Raw genomic sequence first — 26,940 nt, forward strand, 5'->3', positions numbered from 1 at the left:
GCTGCCGATCACTGCCACAGACCCTCAGGGCAGTGGTCTGAGTACCAACATCTTCAGCGATGGCCTTCCTTCCACAACAAGGTCCTAGTGGGGATGTTCACTGATGGTTGCTTGACGTTCAGCTCCACTCACTGCCCCACACTGAATGAAGCTGTGTGTGCACAGTGCTAGACCCAGACAACATTCAGGCACGGGTCAATAAGTACCCAACAAGGGAGATTCAAGCCGTCCACACCAGGCACTCAATGGCATTGGCACCATCCACATCCTGAAGACCCACCACTGAATACCCTGGTTTCCACTGCAGGTCAAAGGCTTACTCCCCTCTGGTGATTGACCACTGCATCACATCACAAGGCACAGTGCTTACTCCCCTCTGCTCCCCTCTGGTGATTGACCCACTGCTTCACATCACAAGGCACAATGCTGCAGTGATGGAGTCCTGTCCATTTATGTAAATGAGTGTGACAGCAACAGCTTTCTACACCGTCCACAACAAAGCAAAGCTACGCACTGACACCCAGCAGACAGCTTCACCATGCACTCCATGCACCATCAAAGCTGCACTGCAGTTGTGTCCAGCAATCTCCAACTAGAGATGCTGCCTGACCCGCTGAGTTACTCCAGCACTCTGTGAAACATCACCTATCCATGTTCTCCACAGATGCTGCCTGACCCGCTGAGTTACTCCAGCACTCTGTGAAACGTCACCTATCCATGTTCTCCACAGATGCTGCCTGACCCGCTGAGTTACTCCAGCACTCTGTGAAACGTCACATATCCATGTTCTCCACAGATGCTGCCTGACCCGCTGAGGCAGTTTGTGAGGGTCCAGTCAGACAGTCTGCATCTCCCACTGTAGGATACACAATGTTGGTCTTGCAGCAATGCCCCGATCCCAACACGATTCAACATGAATATCTGTAACTAACGTCTGGGCATCCTGTTATAGAAAGATGTTGTCAAGCTGGAAAGGGTACAGAGAAGATTTACAAGGATGTTGCCAGGACTAGAGGGTGTGAGTTACAGGGAGAGGTTGAGTAGGCTGGGTCTCTATTCCTTGGAGTGCAGGACGATGAAGGGTGACCTTATTGAGGTGGAAAAAATCAGGAGAGGAGTAGATTGGGTTAGATGCACAGAGTCTCTTGCCCAGAGTAGGGGAATCGAGGACCTGAGGACATAGGTTTAAGGTGAAGGGGAAAAGATTTAACAGGAATTTGAGGGGTAACATTTTCACAGAAAGGGTGGTGGGTGTATGGAACGAGCTGCCAGAGGAGGTAGTTGAGGCTGGGACTATCCCAACGTTTAAGAAACAGACAGGTACATGGATAGGACAGGTTTGGAGGGATATGGGCCAAGCGCAGGCAGGTGGGACTAGTGCAGCTGGGACATATTGGCCGGTGTGGGCGAGTTGGGCTGAAGGGCCTGTTTCCACGCTGTCTCACTCTAGCCCACTTTACAGCCACATTCTCCCTGTCACGGTCTGTTCTTTCATATGTTGAGCCATCACCACGATTCTCACTTGCTGCCAATTCACATTGTTAGCGCCTTGTTGTGGTTGCTACGCAGCAGTCACGCAACCTGCAGTAATATTGCACTCTGCTGATAATTGTAGAATCAATGCCAGTTCTGCTTTACTCCAGTAACATCTAGACAAACAACAATAAGGGCAAGGTGTATCTGTCCACCTCTGTGGACAATATGCAGCTGCTTTATTCTGTATTGTACGGCAGAACCAAGACTGACCACACACTAGCGTTTACAACACTGGCAGTTCAGGCTGTCAGCCAGCCCTGCCGGCTCATGAAGCACATTTATACGTTGATTATGAATCCAATTGTAACTGTGTAGAGTGAAAAGGCAAGAAAATCAAAACACTACAAATAATCAAAGCAAAAGCAAACTAAAATGGCAATATGATTTTTTCATGTGTCATTGAATCTGGTTGAAAAGGAAATGGATAAACATGTTGCAAACGAATATACAGAAAGTTGAGATCTGTAACAGAGGTAAAACAATAAATTGGATTGTAGCCCAAACAGTGGATCTATTTCAACTGTTCCACCTCACCTGACCAGACAGTTACCTTTCTCTTCTTCAATCTGAAGAAGGCTCTCGACCCAAAACATCACCCATTCCTTCTCTCCAGAGATGCTGCCTGACCCGCTGAGTTACTCCAGCATTTAGTGTCTATCTTCAGATAGTTACCTTTCTCTCCCCACAGCATCCCCCAATGTTCTGCTGTTGCAGAGGTACCATGCGGGAGCCATTACATAGAATATAAAACAGTACAGCACAGGAAAAGGCCCTTCAGCCCAACTTGCCCATGCTGACCAACACACCCTATCTATGCTGAATCGGCCTGCTTGCGTTTGGTTCATATCCCTGTAAACCTTTCCTCTCAAGTGGCTGGCACTTTAGACATGGAACCTAGGTTGTGCGTTTGGTGAGTGTGGAGATTATGGGCAGACGGCAATGAGATGGGGTGAATGGAAGGAAGCAGCTAATTGGTTGTCTTCAGTGTCCCAAGATGGCAGGAAGAGAACTCGGAAGATGCTCAAAAATGTAACTGTACCTTTAGGTGAGTAGGGCTGTCAATATGAAGGCTGCTTGGTCTTCAGGCAAGTACACAACCTGCTCCAAATCTGTTTGTCACTGATGTTGAGGCAGTAAAGGTTTCGACTGTGTTACCATCAGCGAGCCTTTCATTAGAATAAATAGAAAATAACCCAGTGCAGGAACCTAAACAGGCAATCAGACTTTGGGTGAGAGGGACAGTAAAGGGTGTACACTCTGTGGCTAATACGTTTAAGACAAAAATAACGTTGAGCAAAATGAGATTGCAGTGCCCAGGAAGCTGCCGACAAAGTAATTGTGGCTATTACTTGCAGTTATATTACTTATATTACTTGCAGTTATGGTATCCACAGTATTTGCTTTCTCCTTCATGATGTGTCAATGACCGTGCCATTATGTTCAAGAAACAATTTGGCAAAGAGCGGGTGATAAAAACTTTAGACATTATATTGTTTCAAAACAAATGTCTTCCTTGGGCACAATTTTCAGTACTCTCTTTAATTTGAACTTCAGCTTGAAATGTAGAAGATTGAAGGAACCACAGACTGTAATTTGTACTTGATCTGCTGGACATGCCTTGTGATGCACACACACCAGCTTGATTACACAATCACTGAAATGGCTCCCATTTCATACGTTTGCTACTGTGATGAACCCAGTGCTGATCCCGGCCCATATCCCAGTGGGATAATCCATGCCCAGATTGTGTGGGAAAGAAAACTGCAGATGCTGGTTTAAATCAAAGGTGGACACAAGATGCTGGAGTAACTCAGTGGGACAGGCAGCATCTCTGGAGAGAAGGAATGGGTGGCGTTTGAAGAAGGGCTCAACCCGAAACGTCACCCATTCCTTCTCTCCAGAGATGCTGTCTGACCCACTGAGTTACTCCAGCATCTTGTGTCTACCTTCGATGTGCCCAGATTGTTGGTTCCGTACTTGTTCTAGTTTAGTTTAGAGATGCAGCGTGGAAAGTGTGTAACATTGCATCACCTGAGGTGGAAACCATGTCCTGATTTTGAAGAAGTGTCTCGACCCGAAATGTCACCTATCCATGTTCCCCAGAGATGCTGCCTGACCCGCTGAGTTACTCCAGCTTTTTGTGTCTATCTTGATTCTGATACCTGTTCTTCAGAATAAAAGCTAGCCCAGAAAGTTTGTTATTAATGAGAACTACTATGGTCCACCAGGAAGGGAATATTGAATCATGATCTTGCGATCTTGTTCGATGTAGGTGTGTGTTCAAGGGGCTTTGGGCCTTCAAGTTCCTATTTCTTCACTCACAGATCAGTTTAAGGTAATTTGTACATGGATTTCAAAGCAGAAGTGTTTGTAGGATGTGTAGTGTGTGTAGGGTGTGTGGTGTGTGTAGTGTGTGTGGGGTGTGTGTGGGGTGTGTAGGGTGTGTGGGGTGTGTGTGTGGGGTGTGTAGGATGTGTAGTGTGTGTAGGTGTGGTGTGTGTAGTGTGTGTGGGGTGTGTGTGGGGTGTGTAGGGTGTGGGGTGTGTGTGGGGTGTGTAGGGTGTGTGGAGTGTGTAGTGTGTGTGGTGTGTGTAGTGTGTGTGGGGTGTGTGTGGGGTGTGTAGGGTGTGTGGGGTGTGTGTGGGGTGTGTAGGGTGTGTGGGGTGTGTGTGGGGTGTGTAGGGTGTGTGGAGTGTGTAGTGTGTGTAGGGTGTGTGGTGTGTGTGTAGTGTGTGTGGGGTGTGTAGGGTGTGTGGAGTGTAGTGTGTGTAGGGTGTGTAGGGTGTGGGGTGTGTAGTGTGTGTAGGGTCTATAGTGTGTGTATGGTGTGTATAGTGTGTGTAGGGTGTGTATAGTGTGTGTAGGGTCTATAGTGTGTGTAGGGTGTGTGTAGTGTGTGTAGGGTGTTTATAGTGTGTGTAGGGTGTTTAGGGTGTGTGTTGAGTGTGTTTAGGGTGTGTGTTGAGTGTGTAGGGTGTGTATAGTGTGTGTAAGGTGTGCATAGTGTGTGTAGGGTGTCTATAGTGTGTGTAGGGTGTGTATAGTGTGTGTAGGGTGTGTATAGTGTGTGTAGGGTGTGTATAATGTGTGTAGGGTGTGTATAGTGTGTGTAGGGTGTGTATAGTGTGTGTAGGGTGTGTATAGTGTGTGTAGGGTGTGTATAGTGTGTGTGTGTGCGGGGTGTGTAGTGTGTATAGTGTGTGTAGGGTGTGTATAGTGTGTGTAGGGTGTGTATAGTGTGTGTAGGGTGTGTATAGTGTGTGTAGGGTGTGTAGTGTGTGTGGTGTGTGTAGGGTGTGTAGTGTGTAGGGTGTGTAGTGTGTGTATGGTGTGTAGTGTGTAGGGTGTGTAGTGTGTGTATGGTGTGTAGTGTGTGTAGGGTGTGTGGGGTGTGTAGTTTGTGAAGGTATCAGGGCTGAAAGTGTCCATTCAACTCTTTGCCAAGGATAAGGTCTAATGTACACAAGAGGTGCCATTTGCAGCAATGGGATATTTACTGAAGTGTAAGTTGGATTCAGAGGCCCTGCTGTTACTGTCACAGGATGTAGGGGGACAGTTTCCCCAGTCCCCACCCTGCCCCACCTCTGCTCCGGCAAACCTCGTACAACATCTCATCAGGCAGAGTGTTCCACAATTGTTTGTATTCAGCAATAATTCTAAAAAGGCACAAATACATAATTGAAATGAATAGTTTGTAGATTTCCAATGAATTGTAAACTCTGATTGACGTGAGCATTGCCTTGATGTGCAACAAGGCAAATTCCTTGTGTGTATACATACTTTGGCCAATGAAATTTATTCAATTCTATTGAATCCAATTCAGTGGTGGGTCAGTTAGCACTGAAGGCATGGGCAAAAGCTGCCTTGGTCTCTCTGCCCTGCCACACTCAGGACAGGTTGGAGCTCACTGGAGGGGCCAGCGTGGGAGAACTGGGTCAGGATGTTCTGATTTTGTTATATAAACAAGATATTTTTATTCCTCTTGGGGAAGGATAACACTGAACATAATTGAGGCTGAACTTTGCAGCTGAGCTCTGATGAGGAGTGGGAATGCAACATTAATTTTCCTTTGCTCCCAAACGCTGACCTATGTGTTTCAAAGCTTTTTTTGGTTCAAGCCATAAAATGGTGGAAATTACTGCTACTTAATTAGAATCAGTAGCCTCTTTAAAGTAAACAGCCAGCCTTGTCAGTGCTACCAATCCTGGGTTGTCACCAGCCCCGCATTAACGAGGAGTTTGCTTGTGAAATGCTGACAGATCGACCACAAGATTACAGGGGCTGGCATGCAGGAAGGTAGCAGCTCTAAGCAGCCATCCGGGTAACCATGGCAACGTCATGGACAGGGAGAAAACATTTCCTTTCTCGGGAAAGGTATGAAAACCGGCAAACTGAGAGAGTGTGTGTGAAGGGCTCCCACTCGCCAGTTCTGCCGTACACCCAGAGATCAAAGTGGTGGGGAAAGGTGCTAGTTTGTACGGATATGCTCGCTTCCATCTGTCCCTTGCAGGATTATTCAGTTCAATAGCGCACAACAGTAGAAATGTCCCCCTGACACAGGGGGAATAGAACGCACTCAGCAGTTGATAGGTGTCCCTCAGTACACCAGCCTTGGTGCCCACTGATGCATCCATGCAATGCATGCATTGTAGAGCTGCAGGATAAACCTGGGCATGGAACAATGCAACATCAGTACATGGACATGACAAATACAAATAAAAATGCATGAGTGAAGAATCCAAATGGCTAATGGGTAGTTTTACCCCTTTGAATGAGGTGTTATGCAGTAGCTGATTTAGTTCCTAACTCTCAGATGATTTTGTGGTTGCTTGCATTTAACTTCCTTGATGATGCGTTAGTGATACACCAGCACGGGTAGAATCAGGGTCACTGCGTAACTGTCCAGTGGCTGGCTGTCCCTTCAGCCTGCAAGGGATCTGTCCAACTCCTCTGTTTACCTAGTTGTGTAAATAGACTTGGTGTGTTGTAGATACATTTCAAAAGTTAAATAGCCCACAATGGATTGATTAAATCTGCATTTTCATCATCGGTACTGATTGTAAACGTACTAAAATCAAGAAGAGGAGGGCCGTATGGTTGGCCTAAAGTTGTGGAATGGTGGCATGGGAGGAGGCCATTCGGCCCATCAAGCCTATGCTGAATCACGGTTGACTTCCATTCATCCCGTTCCATCCCCTGCCTTTTCCTTTCCAGCACCATCCAATTGATCTGTTTCTCAGAAGCATTGCATTTAAGATCATGCTTAACCTGTGCATGAAAATAGTTTTCTTACCTGCTTCCTTGTATCATTGGCCCAGCTTTTATTATCTGTACTCCTTGTCAGTCAGCCCCCACTACTGGGAACATTTGCCCTCTATTTACCCTCGTCATCAAATCTCCCAACCTCCTTCTCCAGTCTAACTTACAACTGAATCCTTCATCCATGGAACTCATGGGGTGAATTCCTGTGCCTTCTGAAGGCCCTTCACATTCCACCTATAACAGGAGGCCAGAACTAGTCAAATGCTGCCCTTGTGATCTCACCAGTGTTGAGTGCAGGTTCCACACAGCTTGCTTGTCTGTCCACTCTGGTATCTCTACGTCTGAATGCCAGGATCCAGTGTGCTTTGCCAATTATATGTGCCTTTGTATGCCCCTCTCTGCATTGCCACTTTCAACAATCTAGATGACACTCTATCCCTGAAATCCACGTGGTTTAGTTGATGTCGTCTGTCCTTGTGCTTGCTGTCAGAGAATATCACCTTGCATTCTGCATTACCATTTAACAGCCATGAGTCTGCCCTTCTGCCATCCAATGGCATATTGCAGTCCGTTACTGTTTACCATCTACCTAAAACCCAATGTGACAGCATTCCTTCCAGCTGCCAGTGGTAACTATTCTTCAGGAGCCCATCTAGCTGTTTGTGTAATGAATAATGTATTGCCACTTCCTCCCTCATGCCCACCCCTGATCAAACTGATTAGCCCAGTGATGGGGGTACTAATCGAGCTCACATGATCTGTGTAATGTCCAAACGTGATGCAACAAAGGCTTTAGGATCACACGCCACCACCTCAATATTGCCTCTTATTTAATATCTACTTTTAATTTGGAAGGATCCGGCTGTAATGACCAGTGCAACTGTGGACAGGTGTGGGCAGTGTCATGGCAACAGTGTAGGGCAGTGTCACGGCAACAGTGTAGGGCAGTGTCATGGCAACAGTGTAGGGCAGTGTCACGGCAACAGTGTAGGGCAGTGTCACGGCAACAGTGTAGGGCAGCTACACTGGTCATTGGGTGGTTTCTCATCCCATCACTTGGAGCATTGTGTGCATCAGATCATGCAAGACCCAAGGCATTGTCCCTGTTGGGAACTTCACTTCCCCGCACCACTGTACAGGGGGTAAGCATTTCCAAACCACAGCGGCTGCCCACAACAGCCTTTCTTTCAAACACAATAAACAGCTACTTTGAAATCTTTGCTTTTGGAGTTGTTTTAATAGTTTCATTTCTGGAGCCAAGTAAACCCATCCGCAGAAAGAGGAAGTGGGAGGTGGAACACAACATCACCCATTCCTTCTCTCCAGAGAATATAAGAAAATAACTGCAGATGCTGGTACAAATCGATTTATTCACAAAATGCTGGAGTAACTCAGCAGGTCAGGCAGCATCTCGGGAGAGAAGGAATGGGTGACGTTTCGGGTCGAGACCCTTCTTCAGACTGATGTCAGGGGGGCGGGACAAAGGAAGGATATAGGTGGAGACAGGAAGATAGAGGGAGATCTGGGAAGGGGGAGGGGAAGGGAGGGACATAGGAACTATCTAAAGTTGGAGAAGTCGATATTCATACCACTGGGCTGCAAACTGCCCAGGCGAAATATGAGGTGCTGTTCCTCCAATTTCCGGTGGCCCTCACTATGGCACTGGAGGAGGCCCATGACAGAATGGTCAGACTGGGAGTGGGAGGGAGAGTTGAAGTGCTCAGCCACCGGGAGATCAGTTTGGTTAATGCGGACCGAGCGCAGGTGTTCAGCGAAGCGATCGCCGAGCCTGCGCTTGGTTTCATCGATGTAAATAAGTTGACATCTAGAGCAGCGGATGCAATAGATGAGGTTGGAGGAGGTGCAGGTGAACCTCTGTCTCACCTGGAAAAACTGTTTGGGTCCTTGGATGGAGTTGAGGGGGGAGGTAAAGGGACAGGTGTTGCATCTCGTGCGGTTGCAAGGGAAAGTGCCCGGGTTGGGGTGGTTTGGGTAGGAAGGGACGAGTGGACCAGGGAGTTATGGAGGGAACTCTCCACAGATGCTGCCTGTCCTGCTGAGTTACTCCAGCTTTTTGTGTCTATCTTCTGCAAAATTATAGTTCCATTCTAAATTAAGCCCGAAATTCTCAAAGGGTTGCCAGAGATGAATATTATTGTGAAATGTTCCTTCAGGGATAATTTGAAGATGCCAACTGATCTGCTGTTTGTTCTGCCAGAGGGAAGGTGCAGGAACGCCTTCTCCTGGTAACATTGAAATGAACACGTTCAGTGCATTGAAAACAAATGGCTTGGCTAGCTTGGCAACCCTGACTGATCACGCTCCCAGTATCATCAGCAAGGAGTGTTGCAGTCACCAGCTCTGTGGCTCTGCAGTAGAAAGGAACCGTGGCATGGCTCGTACAACAGAAGGATCTCTTCATGGCTGCCTTACTGTTTAGTTCCTTCAAAAGTACTTCATTACATTTTTTAAGCCAAGCAAAAGATTTGAAGAGAAAGCTGCAGGTAGAGCCACAGGTAATTGTGGTTTTCTCGACAGTCGAGCATGAGTGTAGTTTATTGCCACATGTACAAGTGCAGTGTAAAGCCTTGGTTGTGGTAACCACTCACTCACTCACTCACTCACTCACTCACTCACTCACTCACTCACTCACTCACTCACTCACTCACTCACTCACTCACTCACTCACTCACTCACTCACTCACTCACTCACTCACTCACTCTCTCACTCACTCACTCACCCACTCACTCACTCACCCACTCACTCACTCACTCTCTCACTCACTCACTCACTCACTCTCTCACTCACTCACTCACTCACTCACTCACTCACTCACTCACTCACTCACTCACTCACTCACTCACTCACTCACTCACTCACTCACTCACTCACTCACTCACTCACTCACTCCATTCCAATGGAAGCAAGAGTAATCTCCAAACTCCATCACCCAGTGTGGAGGAGGCATCTTCCTCAATTACTAAATCACCTTCTAGTAAGGTTTATAAAGTCCTCAATATTCTGATATACCCTGATTCACCGTTATACTGAATTATGCAATTATATGAACAATTATCACACAAAATACTTTGGAAGGGAGACTATTTCACTGGATGACTGGGTAGACAGTCAGAACCTTTTCCCGGGGTGAAAATATCAAATACTAGTGGGCATTGGTTCAAGGTGAGAGGGGCAAAGTTTGAAGGCGATGTGCAGAGTGGTGAGGGGCTGGTGTGGTGCTGGAGGCAGGTACAATAGTGGCATGTAAGAGGTGAGGGGCTGGTGTGGTGCTGGAGGCAGGTACAATAGTGGCATGTAAGAGGTGAGGGGCTGGTGTGGTGCTGGAGGCAGGTACAATAGTGGCATGTAAGAGGTGAGGGGCTGGTGTGGTGCTGGAGGCAGGTACAATAGTGGCATGTAAGAGGTGAGGGGCTGGTGTGGTGCTGGAGGCAGGTACAATAGTGGCATGTAAGAGACATTTGGATGGGCACAGGGAATGGAGGGATATGGATCACAAGCAGGCAGAGGAGATTGGTTTAACTTGGCATCATGTCCAGCATGGACATTGTGGGCTGAAGGGCCTGTTCCTGTGCTATGCCTTTCTGTGCTTCAAAAAAAGTGATAATTATATCTGACAAAATGAGTTCAGTTGCTACCGCATGTGGGAACAAGGGCTTGCATGATGCAATGCTTGGCCTTTGTCATCAGTAGCAGCCAGCTGCAGGACCTGCTGCCTCTGCGTGTGCAAATGGCCATGTGTGTAGGACCTGCTGCCTCTGCGTGTGCAAATGGTCATGTGTGCAGGACCTGCTGCCTCTGCGTGTGCAAATGGCCATGTGTGCAGGACCTGCTGCCTCTGCGTGTGCAAATGACAATAGACAATAGACAATAGGTGCAGGAGAAGGCCATTCAGCCCTTCGAGCCAGCACCGCCATTCAATGCGATCATGGCTGATCACTCTCAATCAGTACCCCGTTCCTGCCTTCTCCCCATACCCCCTCACTCCGCTATCCTTAAGAGCTCTATCCAGCTCTCTCTTGAAAGCATCCAACGAACTGGCCTCCACTGCCTTCTGAGGCAGAGAATTCCACACCTTCACCACCCTCTGACTGAAAAAGTTCTTCCTCATCTCCGTTCTAAATGGCCTACCCCTTATTCTTAAACTGTGGCCCCTTAAACGCAACAATGCCTTTAAATCTGGTGACACTTCAGCATACAGTGTTGCCAGATCACACCTAAGCAAAGGTATTAAAAGGGCCAAAGACACCCATAGGCAACGGGTGGAAGACCACTTCAACACCACGGACACCAGAAGCATGTGGCAGGGTGTCAGGGACATCACTGGCTACAAGAGCAGCCCTGCCTGCCCCCACAGCGATATGGCACTGACCAACGAGCTTAACACCTTCTTTGCCCGCTTTGAAACTGGCAAAACCACCTTGAGTGAAAGAACCCCAGCCGAGGCGGTGGGACAGGTCTTGCAACTGAGCACACAGGAGGTACAACGCGCTCTGCAAAGGGTCAACCCACGCAAGGCTGCAGGACCGGATGGTGTTCAAGGAAGGGTACTGAAGGACTGTGCTGAACAGCTGGCTGAGGTATTCACCAGGATCTTTAACCTGTCATTATCTCTGGCTACGGTCCCCAAGTGCCTGAAGTCGGCTATCATAGTTCCGGTGCCGAAAAAAGCAAAGATCTCCAACCTGAACGACTACCGCCCGGTTGCCCTAACGCCGATAGTCATGAAGTGCTTTGAGAGGCTGGTCCTCTCACACATCAAATCCAGCATCCCTGACTCACTGGACCTACATCAATTTGCATACAGGGCAAATAGATCTACAGAGGACGCCATCTCTCTGGCTCTTCACACTGTCCTGACTCACCTAGAGAGGCAGGGCATGTACGTGAGGATGCTATTCATAGACTATAGCTCCGCCTTCAACACGGTCATCCCCACCAAGCTCATCACCAAACTCCACCAGCTAGGCCTTAGCTCGTCATTATGTGACTGGATCCTGGACTTCCTGCTGGAACGACCGCAGGCAGTGAGAATGGGCCCGCACCTGTCCTCCACTATCACCCTGAGTACCGGCACACCACAGGGCTGTGTTCTGAGCCCCATGCTCTACTCCCTCTTCACACACGACTGTGTTCCTGCATTCGACACCAACACCATTGTCAAGTTTGCAGATGACACAACGGTGATCGGGCTGATCACCAACGGGGATGAAACAAACTATAGAGCGGAGGTGAAGAACCTGGCGGACTGGTGCTCGGATAACAACCTGTCCCTAAATACCACCAAGACCAAGGAGCTGATCATCAACTTCCGTAGGTCACATAACGGGGAATATGCCCCGATCTCTATCAACGGGGTCAGTGTGGAGAGAGTGTCCAGCTTCAAGTTTCTGGGCACTCACATTTCGGAGGACCTAACATGGTCCAATAACACTGCTGCGCTGGTCAAGAAGGCACAACAAAGACTGTTCTACTTAAGAACACTGAAAAAGTCTGGTCTACCCCAACAGCTGCTGACGACCTTCTACCGCTGCACCATAGAGAGCATCCTAACGCATGGAATCCCTGTGTGGTACCTCAGCTGCACGGAGGCAGAAAGGAAAGCTCTACAGCGGGTAGTCCATAGAGCTCAGAGGACCATCGGAACACAGCTACCAGACTTGGAGGGCATCTACAACACACGATGCCTCAGAAAAGCCACCAGCATCCACAAAGACTCTTCACACCCCTGCAACAGTCTGTTCGAACTCCTTCCATCGGGCAGACGATACAAGGCCTTCTATGCCCGCACCTCCAGACTCAGGAACAGCTTCATCCCCAGGGCCATAGCTGCTATGAACCGGTCCTGCTGAGCCGGATGGCCACAACGCATAGATCAACTTGCACTTTACCCTGTCCAAAACTGTTACAACTGTTCGTTTCGTTGGGTTGCTGCTGTCTAAATTACCTAAATTATTGCATCGTATGGGAGGCGCATTCCCAATCTCGTTGTACCCCTGGGTACAATGACAATAAAGATATATTGTATTGTATTGTATTGTATTGTATTGTATTGTATTGTTCTGGACTCCCCCAACATTGGGAACATGTTATCTGCCTCTAATGTGTCCAATCCCCTAATTATCTTATATGTTTCAATAAGATCCCCCCTCATCCTTCTAAATTCCAGTGTATACAAGCCCAATCGCTCCAGCCTTTCAACATACGACAGTCCCGCCATTCCGGGAATTAACCTAGTGAACCTACGCTGCACGCCCTCCATAGCAAGAATATCCTTCCTCAAATTTGGAGACCAAAACTGCACACAGTACTCCAGGTGCGGTCTCACCAGGGCCCGGTACAACTGTAGAAGGACCTCTTTGCTCCTATACTCAACTCCTCTTGTTACGAAGGCCAACATTCCATGGTCATGTGTGCAGGACCCCCTGGCTCTGCGTGTGCAAATGGCCATGTGTGCAGTCAGGATTGTATGGTCATGTTGGGCTGTAATATGGGTGATGTGTTGTGGATTGAAGTGTGGTCAACCCTTGGGGAACATGGGGTGCTGAAGCTGAAGCTGAAGCTGAAGCTGCCTTCTGTGGACAAGGAAGGCCTCTAATGCTTGCTTGTGACAATAAACGTTGAAGAAACACAGAATCTAATTATATTGATAATGCTATTGTTTACTGTACAGTACAACACTTACCTGGGGATATAGACAGTTGGTTTGCAAATTGCATGGTTGACATGATTAAAACTGGATCAAATTAGTTTGGGCTTTAGTTGCAAGATGAATATGTCTTTCTGCAGCTGATGATAATCATTACTGCACTGCCTCACAATTGCTTAGAAACATAGAAAATAGGTGCAGGAGGAGGTCATTTGGCCCTTCGAGCCAGCACCGCCATTCATTGTGATCATGGCTGATCATCCACAATCAGTAACCTGTGCCTGCCTTCTCCCCATATCCCTTGATTCCACTCGCCCCTAGAGCTCTATCTAACTCTCTATTAAATTCATCCAGTGAATTGGCCTCCTTTGCCCTCTGTGGCAGAGAATTCCACAAATTCACAACTCTCTGGGTGAAAAAGTTTCTTCTCACCTCAGTTTTAAATGGCCTCCCCTTTATTATATGCTTCTTGATTATATTTTCCTGGAACTCACTGAAAGAGGCCAGCTTGCTTGGTGCTTAAAATCAGATTTCAGTCGGATTAAGATGGAAGATGTTTAGGCTATGATTAGTTTGGAGATAAAGTTTGGAAACAGGCCCTTCAGCCCACTGTGTCATGCTGACCATTGATTAACCGTTCATCCTAGTTATAGAGTCATGTTATGGAGTTCTACGTTATCCCACTTTCACATCTACTCCCTACACACTAGGGGCAATTTAGAGGCCAATTAACCTACAAACCTGCACGTCTTTGGGATGTGGGAGGAAACCGGAGCACCTAGAGGAAACCCACGGTGTCACGTACAGAGAACGTACACACTCCACACCGACAGCACCCAAGGTCAGGATTGAACCCAGGTCTCTGGTGCTGTGAGACAACAACTCTACCAGCTGCACCACTTCCCACATCCTTATAATAGTTGTTCACATATCTATCTGTTTTCATTAAGTTGATGGAATCTCTTGAGGTATGGGGAAATAATTTAGGTGTAATTCAGCGCACGATGAAGGAATGACCACACTGGAACAATCTTTTGTGTAAGACATTAAATGAAGGACCAGTCTGTCTATTTGGGCGGCATTTTACAGAGATGGTCTCTATGATCCTGCCAACCTGATTCCTTGTCCACCTGTCACTGAGACATTAACTGGCTCTTTATTTACCTATGGGACCTCTCGATGGGCAAATGGTTTCCCCCCCCGAACAATCATTTCCTTTCCAAACGTCAGCCAGGGTTTGGCAAGTGCAAAAAAAGTGCAAATAATGTTTGGATGTAAATAAGGTGTAAATAAACCGGTGAAGGATGCCACTATTCCCCACATCGAGGTGGAATGTCTAGTCAGAGGGTGGTGAATCTGTGGAACTCATTGCCACAGAGGGCTGTCGAGGCAGCCAGTGGATATTTTTAAGGCAGAGATAGACAGATTCGTGATTAGAACGGGTGTCAAGGGTTATGGGAAGAAGGCAGGACAATGGGATTATGAGGCAGAGATCAGCCATGGTTGAATGGCAGAGTGGACTAATTCTGCTCCTATAATTTGTGAACTTGTGAACATTCCAGTTACGAGGAAACAGGCCCCTGGTTAAACTCGTTCTGACAGTGTGAGACCTCTGCTTTCCCCGCTTTCAGTGGTATCACGTCCTCACAAACAAGCACAATCTCCCGTGATGAGGATTCCTAAAACTATGTGTTAATGTAAGGCTTGGAATGTAATATGAACTCAAGTGAAAATCTATATTCTTAAAATTACAGAAGCATTTACTTTATAAAGTCTGATGTAGCACAAAGAGCAATGTGGGAGGTTTATTGAAATAGGGTGGTGGTAAGTTATTTAAATGAATACATGTGGCATTAAACTGATGAGTTATGCAGCCTGATATCATGTGGTGTGTGTATTTCTGTATAAATCCCATTTCTGATCTTCTAGTCGTGGTTTAAAACATTCATACAACAGTTGCTGATTTACTTGCAACAACATCGCAGGCTGGAGCTTTGAGGGGGCAAACAGTTCAAATAAGTGATTTTTGTCACAAAACAAATTAATATATTTTAATCTTGCAAAGTCTGTAAGAAATTGTGGTGCAGTGTTTGGGCATTTTGTTACCTCTCCCATACACATTAATAAAGCCTCCCATAATCTGCACAGACTCCCTGCTTCAATGAAAACAACCCCAGCCGACTCCCTGCTTCAATGAAAACAACCCCAGCCGATTCAGTCTTTCCTCGTAGCTGACTCTTCCATCTTAACATCCTTGTAAATCTCCAGACATGCATGGTTCACAACGCTAGAATAACCCCTCTACTACATTCTTCACTAATAAAGAAACACATCCTCTCTGCCTTGTGAATCACTTGATTGATCTCCCCTCCTCCCTGGTAAAGATCTGTGGACACAGAAAGGAGGTGAGGAGCAATTTCCTAACTCATTGCCACAGAGGGCTGTGGATTGCTAACATTGCCACAGACGGCTGTGGGGGCCAAGTCAGTGGATATTTTTAAGGCAGAGATAGACAAATTCTTGATTAGAACGGGTGTCAAGGGTTATGGGGAGAAGGCAGGAAAATGGGATTAGGAGGCAGAGATCAGCCATGGACTCGATGGGCCGAATGGCCTAATTTTGCACCTATAAAAACCAAAACAGTTTCCTTCACCCACTCTGCTCCCTGGTTTACCCCTGAGCTCCACGTGATGAAAACTCATGCCCGCCAACTTGAAAGACTCCGCAACAAAACAGGTCTCACAATTCACTCCCAAGCCTACAAAGACCACATACAGCACTATAAAGATGCCCTCTCCCATGCCCACTCCACCTACTACTCTCAAATAATTCACTCTGGCTCCGGAAACCCAAAAACACTCTTCTCTACAATAAACAAACTCCTCAGCCCCCTGGACACCATCTCCCAATCATTCACAGTTGACAAATGCACCACTTTCCTTTCATTCTTCCAAAGCAAAATAGACAACATCTACAGCACCTTAACCACCAACGCACCTGCTCCCCCTCAAACCACCTGCCCCCCCTTATCCTGTCAGCCCCTGCCTCAGTTCTCCCCAATCTCCACCACCGACCTCTCTGACCTCTTCACAGGAATAAAAACTGCCACCTGCTCTCTGGACCCCATCCCCTCCAGCTTTGTCAAGGCCTGCCTTCCTGCTCTCTCGCCATTTATCACTGCAACAATAAACTCCTCCCTGTCCACTGGCATCGTCCCGCCATCCCTCAAAATCGCTGCTGTCACCCCCATTCTGAAAAAACCTGGTCTAAACCCTGACACCCCAAACATCTTCAGACCAATCTCCAACCTACCCTTTCTGTCCAAAGTTTTGGAACGTGCTGTAGCTTCCCAACTAAAATACCACCTCTCTACCAATAACCTGTATGAAACTTTCCAATCCGGATTCCGCTCAAACCACTGTACTGAAACTGCGCTCCTCAAAATCACAAACGACATTCTCCTTTCCTCCGACGCTGGCAACCTCAACATCCTCATCCTACTTGACCTCAGCGCCGCCTTTGACACCATAAATCACTCCATTCTCCTCACCCGACTTGAAACCTCCCTTAACATCACCGGCACAGCCCTATCCTGGTTCAAATCTTACCTCTCTGACAGACACCAATTCATCTCCATTAACAACTGTAAATCCCCCACCGCTCCCCTCCCCCAAGGTGTCCCCCAAGGCTCAGTCCTTGGCCCCCTCCTCTTCATCCTCTACCTGTTTCCCTTTGGTCAATTAATCCGCCGTCATGGTCTCAACTTCCGCTGCTTCGCCGATGATATCCAGCTCCTCATCTCCACCAAGTCAATTTCCTCCACCACACACTCTACACTGACAAACTGCATTACTGAAATAAAATCTTGGCTTCAAACAAACTTCCTCAAACTCAATTGCAACAAATCTGAAATCATCATCATTGGTCCAAAAATGCTCACCAAATCCACCCAAAACTTCATCCTCAACATTGATGGTCTCCCAGTATCCACCTCACCTCACATCCGGAATCTTGGAATCATCCTTGATCAAACCCTCTCCTTTGACAAACACATCAAACACATCACAAAGACAGCCTTCTTCCACCTCAAAAACATTGCCCGTCTCCGTCCATCCCTCTCCTCCACAGCTGCAGAAACCCTCATCCACGCCTTCATCACCTCCCGTCTGGACTACTGCAACAGCCTCCTCTATGGCGCACCCTTAAAAATCATCAATAAACTTCAATACATTCAAAACTCCGCTGCCCGTCTACTCACACACACCTCGATCCGTGACCATATCACCCCCGTCCTTTATAAACTCCACTGGCTCCCCATCCCCCAGAGAATCCAGTACAAAATCCTCCTCATAACCTACAAAGCCCTCCATAACCTGGCCCCATTCTACCTGACCGACCTCCTCCACAGGCACACTCCCACCTGCACCCTCCGCTCTGCCGCTGCCAATCTCCTATCCCCCCACATCCGGACTAAACTCAGATCCTGGGGGGACAGGGCTTTCTCCATCGCTGCTCCCACCCTATGGAACTCACTACCCCAAACCGTTAGAGACTCCCCCACACTCACCACATTCAAAACATCGCTGAAGTCTCACCTGTTCAGTACTGCCTTCAACCACTGAAGGTCACCTCACCTTCTGTCTCCTTTCTCTGTTCATTTATTTATTTACTTATTTATCTATTTATTCATTTCCCTATGTTCTCAAAATCTCTGTAAAGCGTCTTTGAGTATATGAAAAGCGCTATATAAATAAAATGTATTATTATTATTATTATTATAACTTGTGAAACATCCCATAAAAGAATGAAAACTAATTTTGAGTCATGAAATGCAGTTCACACAGGCCCATTTGTTTATCTCATCCATTACTAGAAGAGTTATTTTATGTTTTGGAACGATATGGATCCTTCTCTGGCTATAAGTTAAATGTTATAAAAACACAAATTCTTAGTTTCAAATATAGCCCATCAGTAAAAGTAAGGGAAAAGTTTAATTTGAGGTGGGATGCTGAATCCATGAGATATCTGGGAATAAACATTCCAATAGGTCTGACTAAACTGCACTTGCTTAACTACCTCCCATTGAACAATAAGATCAGGGAAGACATTAGGAGGTGGGACCTAATACCTTATCTTAATTTTGGATCTCGTATTGAATCGGTCAAAATGGTTATGTTACCGAGGCTGTTGTATCTCTTTCAATCACTTCCACTAGATATATCAGACCAACAATTTCAAGAATGGGATAAACAAATCTCGAGGTATATTTGGCAGGGACAAAGACCAAGAATCAGATACCAGGGGTTACAACTGACCAAAAATAAAGGTGGGGTTGCACTCCCGTGCTTGAAAGACTATTATGCAGCTGCTCAGCTGAGAACATTAATTTATTGGTGCAACCCCGACTATTGTGCTAGATGGAAGGAGATTGAGATTGCTATAACAGAGGAATTTCCGATTCAGGCTGCAATCGGAGATAAGGAGTTAACAAATAGGTTAATTAATTTGGGAAACTCATGGATTCGATTATCACTTAAGGTATGGAATAAGGTCGTTACCCAAAATCATCTGAGGGATGCTGTGAAGGTTTTGAGATGGTGCACGTTTGATCCAGATTTTGTACCAAAAAGACAGGACACTAGTTTTAAAAGATGGAGTTCTCAAGGTTTGACATCATATTGCACATTTTTACATAAGGGGTCTATGAACAGCTTTGAGAATCTGAAGAGGCAATTTGGTTTGAATAATGATGATTTCTATAGATACCTTCAAATTCGCCATTATATAGATCAAATACAAAAGGAATGTGCAGAAGTAAAATGGGATAATATTTTGTTAAATGTATTTATTGATGCTTACCATGGAGGCTCAAAACAGAAAACCATCTCAAAATTATACAAGGGTTTACGGCAGAGAAAAGGCAACTCACTGTATGTAAAACAGAAATGGGAAAGGGAAGGTAATCTGGTTCTAAAGGAAGAAACCTGGGAGAGCTTATGTGAGATACAATGGAAAACTTCAAGTTCAAATGTTTGGCGGGTGTTTTGCTGGAAAACCCTTATTAGGTTTTTTATTACACCAGTTCAAAAAAGGCATTACACAAATTCTTCTTCATGCTGGCGACAATGTGGGTGCCTTGAGGCAAACCATTTTCACATATTTTGGTCTTGTGTATCAGTGATCCCATTTTGGCAGGAGATTCATAAAGTTTTACAAAAAGTTTTTTATATGGATATTCCATTTAAATTTGAGTTTTTATATTTTGGTGCTTTACCAGTACAAAATGCTTCTATTAAAGATAAGTATCTTTTCCAGATCTTAAGTGCTGCCAGCAGGAAAGCTATTACTAGGAAGTGGTTGAAACCTGGAAAACCTAATGTGGATGACTGGATTAACATTGTATATGATATTTTTATAATGGAAAGGATAACTTTTGCTTTAAGATTGCAACAGGGAATATTTTTGAAAAGGTGGGAAAAATGGATGTTGTACATTATGCCCGTACGGCCATCATTCGTTTAAAGCGGATCTTTGTATCCTACTTCCGTGTCCTATCTCATTTTCCTTGATTTCATACCGCTCCAGAAGTAGTGATGAAATATTATAGAGGTATACCCCAAATTTTGGTTTTAGTTGTTTTTGTTTTTGTTTTTGTGTGTAGTTAAGTTTTGGATATGATCAAATGTCCAGTAAGTCATTACCCATCCTTGTAGTGCTTCCAATACCTGTGGAATGATTTATTTTGGGATATGCAGTATTTGTAATGCAATGTACAACATGATAACACCTGGTTCTGATTTGGAATCCATTCCATTTAGTGATTTCCAGATGCTAAAATGTAATAATGTTTATTTTCCTCTTCAATACATCCTCTAAATACAAATCTTTACCATGTAGGAGTGAAAGATAATTTGATCTTCCTGTGCTGCCAGGAGACATTGGGTACAGTAACGGACTACCCACGAGAGCTTCCTCATCCAACATGCTGCCTTACCTTGGCACTGATTGATGAGAGATGTACGCTTCTTTACACTGATCGGGGCTTTCATCTACCAGAACGAAATGCAACAATTAATTAATTAAATCTTCTGCATCTTTAGTTTAGAGATACAGTACGGAAATAGGCCCTTTGGCCCACTGAGTCCGCGCCGACCAGCGATCCCAGCACACTTTCACTATCCTACACACACTAGGGACTATTTATAATTTTACCAAGCCAATTAACCGACAAACCTCTACGTTTTTGGAGTGTGGGAGGAAACCGGAGCACCCGGAGAAGACCCACGCAGGTCACAAGAAGAACGTACAAACGCCGTACAGACAGCAACCATAGTTAGGATGGAACCCGGGTCTCCGGCGCTGTGAGGCAGCAACTCTACCGATGCACCAGCTACAAACCGTACAATTATAAACCAATTGTTATATGAGATTATATCTGGCATTTTACAGTTGTTTTGTGGCATATGGTTACAGTGACCACATGGTTACAGTGACCACATGGCTACAGTGACCACATGGTTACAGTGACCACATGGCTACAGTGACCACATGGCTACAGTGACCACATGGCTACAGTGACCACATGGCTACAGTGACCACATGGCTACAGTGACCACATGGCTACAGTGACCACATGGCTACAGTGACCACATGGCTACAGTGACCACATGGCTACAGTGACCACATGGCTACAGTGACCACATGGCTACAGTGACCACATGGCTACAGTGACCACATGGCTACAGTGACCACATGGCTACAGTGACCACATGGCTACAGTGACCACATGGCTACAGTGACCACATGGCTACAGTGACCACATGGCTACAGTGACCACATGGTTACAGTGACCACATGGTTACAGTGACCACATGGTTACAGTGACCACATGGTTACAGTGACCACATGGTTACAGTGACCACATGGTTACAGTGACCACATGGTTACAGTGACCACATGGTTACAGTGACCACATGGCTACAGTGACCACATGGCTACAGTGACCACATGGCTACAGTGACCACATGGCTACAGTGACCACATGGCTACAGTGACCACATGGCTACAGTGACCACATGGCTACAGTGACCACATGGTTACAGTGACCACATGGTTACAGTGACTACATGGTTACAGTGACCTATAACTTTGTCCTTGCTGTAGGAATATCATGGCTCCAAGTACGGTAGCGCAGCGGTAGCGCAGCGGTAGAGTTGCTGCTTTACAGCGAATGCAGCGCCGGAGACTCAGGTTCGATCCTGACTATGGGTGCTGTACTGTAAGTAGTTTGTACGTTCTCCCCGTGACCTGCGTGGGTTTTCTCCGAGATCTTCGGTTTCCTCCCACACTCCAAAGACGTACAGGTATGTAGGTTAATTGACTGGGTGAATGTAAAAATTGTCCCTAGTGTGTGTAGGATAGTGTTAGTGGGCGGGGATCGCTGGGCGGCGCGGACTTGGTGGGCCGAAAAGGCCTGTTTCCACGCTGTATCTGAAATATGAAATAAATAAAAAAATAAGTTGAATTTCACTGTTTCTATTTCATGCAAATTGAGATGTAACACTGCTAAATATGGTTTAAAATATAAACTTGGCGTGTCGTGATATTATCACCTGATAAAAGCTGAATAGTTCTGTTTTTGTTACAATTTTTAATAGGCTGGTTTCGAAATTCAAGCCTTATTCTTGTGTTCACTAAATCATGAAAGGAAAAAAAATCATATTTCTGTAATCCCACTTTCAGCTAACCATCTGTAAAATTAGCTGGGCAAATGCGGTTTCTTTAGTGAGACTGGAAATGAGCTGGCAGCAAGTTGGAAGCCACGTCTGCAGGCCGTTTAACCACTGAGTTACCTTTTGGCAGGGCTGTTTGAGATTAGAACTGTTGAGTCACAGCTGAAGGTGTTTACATGGCGTTAACTTCCCCAGGGACACAGGTCTATCACACAAATAGCCTATTGTGCTCAGACTTTGAATTTAAATAGCCCTCTTTCAGTAATTGCATTATGAGAGTGGGAAGCACAAGACAATAATGTTCTACAGTAGTTCATGAACAGTTAGTAACAACTGCTTCAAACTTACAAAGCCGTTCATGCCTACCAAGCAAAGCTTCCCTTTCTGCAGATGTTGGTCTCTGACTTCCCTTACCACCGTCACGTCTCCCTGGGTGTTGCCAACCTCAAGAGCCATCCCCTAGCTTTTGTAAGAAAATAACTGCAGATGCTGGTACAAATCGAAGGCATTTATTCACAAAATGCTGGAGCGACGTTTCGGGTCGAGACCCTTCTTCAGATTCGACCCAAAACATCGCCCATTCCTTCTCTCCTGAGATGCTGCCTGACCTGCTGAGTTACTCCAGCATTTTGTGAATAAATTCCCTAGCTTTTAATGTTCTGGCTAAGCCCATGACATCCCCACTCCACCACATTGGCTAAGCCCATGACATCCCCACTCCACCACATTGGCTAAGCCCATGACATCCCCACTCCACCACACTGGCTAAGCCCATGACATCCCCACTCCACCACACTGGCTAAGCCCATGACATCCCCACTCCACCACACTGGCTAAGCCCATGACATCCCCACTCCACCACACTGGCTAAGCCCATGACATCCCCACTCCACCACATTGGCTAAGCCCATGACATCCCCACTCCACCACACTGGCTAAGCCCATGACATCCCCACTCCACCACACTGGCTAAGCCCATGACATCCCCACTCCACCACATTGGCTAAGCCCATGACATCCCCACTCCACCACACTGGCTAAGCCCATGACATCCCCACTCCACCACATTGGCTAAGCCCATGACATCCCCACTCCACCCACCATGCTGTTTAGTGCTCATTCCAGCTCACAGGTTGTCGTATCACACTGCTTAGCAACTCAGTAAGTGAAGGAAATATAAATACGTTTAACCTGTCGTTTGTTATTGAACAGAAATCGGTATTGACAAACCTGACACCTAAAAGCAGCAAATGTTTGTGAGAGTGTAGCTTTCCTGTGCTTTAATCTGCTGAAGCTAATGCTGGACTTGAAGACATTCAGCAGGCCTGCATTAACTTGTAGTGGACTTGCTTTTTGCTTTGTTTGCTGGAGTAAGTGGTGTAGTGAGAACCCTTCAAGTCTCAACACGAAGCACCGTTCATTTGTATTCATAATGTCACACAGTTAGCCAGGCTACAATTAGATGCAGCCTCCCCTGTTTCAATGTGGACTAGAGATTTGCAAAAAGGGAATCGTGGATAACAGGTTTGCCCCTAATCGTTCCGGGGCATAATTATCACCAACAACTTGGCACCGAAGCTGCGGCCTAGAAAGCACACACACCTCGACATCCTCAGACCAAGGGGTTCCGGCACGTTCCCCTGACATGCACCCTCTACAGATGCACTGTAGAAAGCAGACTATTGGGAAGCATCACAGCTTCATGCAGGAGCTCTGGTGCCCAAGACTGCAGGGAATTGCAGAGATGTGCTGATGTAGAGGGCCTATCACTGACTAAACCTCCTCACCATTGCCTCCATCTATACAGCACGCTGCCTTGGGAAAGCAGCCAACATAATCAAGATTTTCACCATGGTCATTCCCTCTTCTCCCCTCTCCTGTGGGCTTGAATGCACCAATGAACAGATTCAGGAGCAGCATCTTTACCACAATTATCAGACTACTGAGTTGTCCTCCCATCAGCTAGGATCTAGTCCAAATCTCCCAACCTACTTCATTGTGCATCTTCCATTTTTTTATGCCTGCACTTTCTCTGTGACTGTAACACCACAATGTTGCGAGACTATATTCTACACTCAGCATGTTTGCTTTTTGCACTACCTGTTGTATTTGTACTCTTGTATAGTGTGATTTACTGGATAGTATGTGAACAAAGTTGTGAACAAAGTTTTGAACAAGTGAACACAGCATCTCGGTACACGTAACAATAACAACCAATGGCATTATGCAATCAATCTTAGATTTATATTACTAAATGTAGCTACTGTTGTGTGACTATTTAGATATTCTCTGTCAAGGCACAGAGCTGTTGAAGTTAATGCTCTGGGAAGACTGTACATCATTAGTGAATGTTTTGTGAAATTTCCAGGAGGTATGCTCTGTGAAGAGTAGATGTTGTTTTACAAATAAAGTGGCCTGTCTGCAAGTTAGTAGTGTGTGTGTGTAAAGTGTTGTGCTGGGCCAGTATCAACACTACATGCAAGTTAGTACCGTGAACAGGTTAAACACCAAAGTGTTGTGCTGGGCCGGTCGGTACACACTGGTCTGCCAGCCCATCCCGCTGAGATGTCATTGCAGAGCTGGGTTTGGCAGATGTGTGGGGCTACCTGGCTTTGCACTCACAGATGTGTGGGGCTACCTGGCTTTACACTCAGAGCAGATACACTGTCCTGTTTGAACATCTACCTCTGAGAGAATTATGAATGAAAAATGAAGGATCGAAACAGCTTCATGTCTATTTTTGAGTACAGTGTCTTTTGTTCTTCACATTACTTTCCTTTCCACAGATTACAGATACCAGACTCGTTTGCTTCAGCCTCTGAGCTTGTATATTGAGTGATTTCCCAGTGGGACGTAGTGCATCATGTTGCTGGCAATTCCAGTTTTGCGTGTCAGTTTGCTGCCCACTCCATGGCCCCAAATGCCAGCAACACTGGTTTGCAATATTGAAGGCAATTAATATAATTGTAAATCGTTTCATGTGTTTTATAATGGTGCTTACGTCTGCTTTATTACATGGTAAGAGGATGGTACAAATAGAATACAGCCGTTTATTAATTTCCACAACCAACAGGCTCTTCAACTTGACGACACACTAACTGAACTCTGCACTGTCTTGCTGGCACTAAGGATGGGCTGGTTGCTATAGTGTCGTTTGTTTAATGTATTGATATTTTTGTTTATTATGTTGTCTATGAGTACTTGTTGGACTCCCGCAGATAGTCGAGGCAGATGTGATAACAACATTTAAAAAGACCGATTTGGACAGATACATGGAAAGGAAATGTTTAAAGGGATATAGGTGAATGACAAGCAAATGGAACGTGTAGATGGGGCATCTTGTGCAGCATGGACAAGCTGCAGCTGAGGCCTGACTCTATGACTAACAGGTCGGCTTTAGCTTGTTGCCACATTTTCATCCATTATCTACATCACGGGTCTTTTCCATTTTCCAGCCACATTTCATTCAGCATTTGGAAGGAAAAATATCTCATATTACCTTGAATTATTGTTCTGACATTCTGTCCTATTAAAATCATTGAGCATCACAAAATAGCAAATAATCCATGACCTTCAAGGAGTCTTCAAAGTTTCAGCACTGTTCACCATGCTTCATGGTTTGAACCTGTTTTATTTTAATTGAAGGTGCAATATGTATGACATTGATTCATTCATCCTTTTCAAAATATAATTAGAACATAAGAAGCTGGAGCAGAGTTTGCCATCTGGCCCTTTGATCCTCCCTTGCCAGACTAGATCAGCACGACTTCACAGCAGTATCGCCAGCTCCCTCCATCCCCTGACTCAGACCAGTCGATTCCCAGTTATCTAGCGGCCATCCTGCTGGGAGAATCCCAAAGGCTTGTCATCCTCTCAATGAAGAAACGTTTCTTCACCTCAGTCCCAAACACACACTTTGTTTGCGAACGGTTACCAGAGAGAATGTATGTTTAATCTCTGGGATGATGAAGCCAGGCCTTTGGCTTTCAAGCTTTGCTTCTTTGTTGAAATGGACATGTAACTTCTAAGTTACCTCTGTACAGAGGCTTCAAAGAAAAGGCATCTCTAGAAGTAATAGCTGGTGCTGGAGTAACTCAGAGGGTCAGGCAGGTCCTATCTGACCCGCGGAGCTACTCCAGCACATTGTCTTTTTTTTTGCAAGCCAGCATCTGCAGTTTCTTGTTTATACATTGGGCAGCTGTAGAAAACTGGATCAAAAACATGTTGATTAAAAGAGAGAGGAATGAGTTTACTCTTTCAAACTGTGGGATCAAACAAACTCTAAATGTTTCAACATTGAAGACACCTTGCACAATCTAAAGATGAACAAATGTGATTTTAGTGGATTGTGCTGAAACCATTCTTGTTCCAACAGCTGGGTCGTGTGTCAGCAACAAACCTCCCCCCCACTGCAGAAACAAGCGCCTTCCCTTTAGTTCTTCAACTGAGCAGCATGTTGGTTCATGTTGAAGTTCATGTTGAAGTTCATGTTGAAGTTCATTCACATGTCATGGATCTAGTTTGACTCAGTGTGAAATGTAGTCATTCAACCATCCATCGTCAGAGCAGAAAGAACATTCGTTTGCAGACTTTTAAGAGTATGCTAATTATCAGAATTATAGTTTGTTACCATTTGCTTATTTGCAATGATCCTTTTCTGCTGTCTCTTTTTTACTGTGTGGAGACACTTTGCTGTTTTACTTACCCAAAGGAAGGCTGTAATACGTTCCATGACCAAACAG

General features: G+C 45.8%; 2 protein-coding genes across 4 annotated transcripts in view; one reads left to right on the forward strand and one right to left on the reverse strand.

Moving 5' to 3' along the window:
• Nucleotides 1-26,940, forward strand: part of immp2l (inner mitochondrial membrane peptidase subunit 2) — a 274,230-nt gene that overhangs the window by 130,126 nt on the left and 117,164 nt on the right. The gene's annotated exons all lie outside the window — the stretch shown is intronic.
• The window catches only part of lrrn3a (leucine rich repeat neuronal 3a), a 46,784-nt gene that overhangs the window by 5,679 nt on the left and 14,165 nt on the right, over nucleotides 1-26,940 (reverse strand). The window contains exon 2 of one of the 3 annotated variants that reach the window (XM_078416697.1): nucleotides 20,461-20,515. The exons of 1 other annotated variant lie outside the window; for it this stretch is intronic. The gene's annotated coding sequence lies outside the window, so the exon portion shown is untranslated. Of the gene's footprint in view, nucleotides 1-2,575; nucleotides 2,684-20,460; nucleotides 20,516-26,940 lie in introns of those variants that run through there. One more of the 3 variants, XM_078416698.1, reaches the window with a different exon arrangement.

Source organism: Rhinoraja longicauda, chromosome 20 (genome assembly GCF_053455715.1).
Source record: "Rhinoraja longicauda isolate Sanriku21f chromosome 20, sRhiLon1.1, whole genome shotgun sequence".
NCBI lineage: Eukaryota > Metazoa > Chordata > Chondrichthyes > Rajiformes > Arhynchobatidae > Rhinoraja > Rhinoraja longicauda.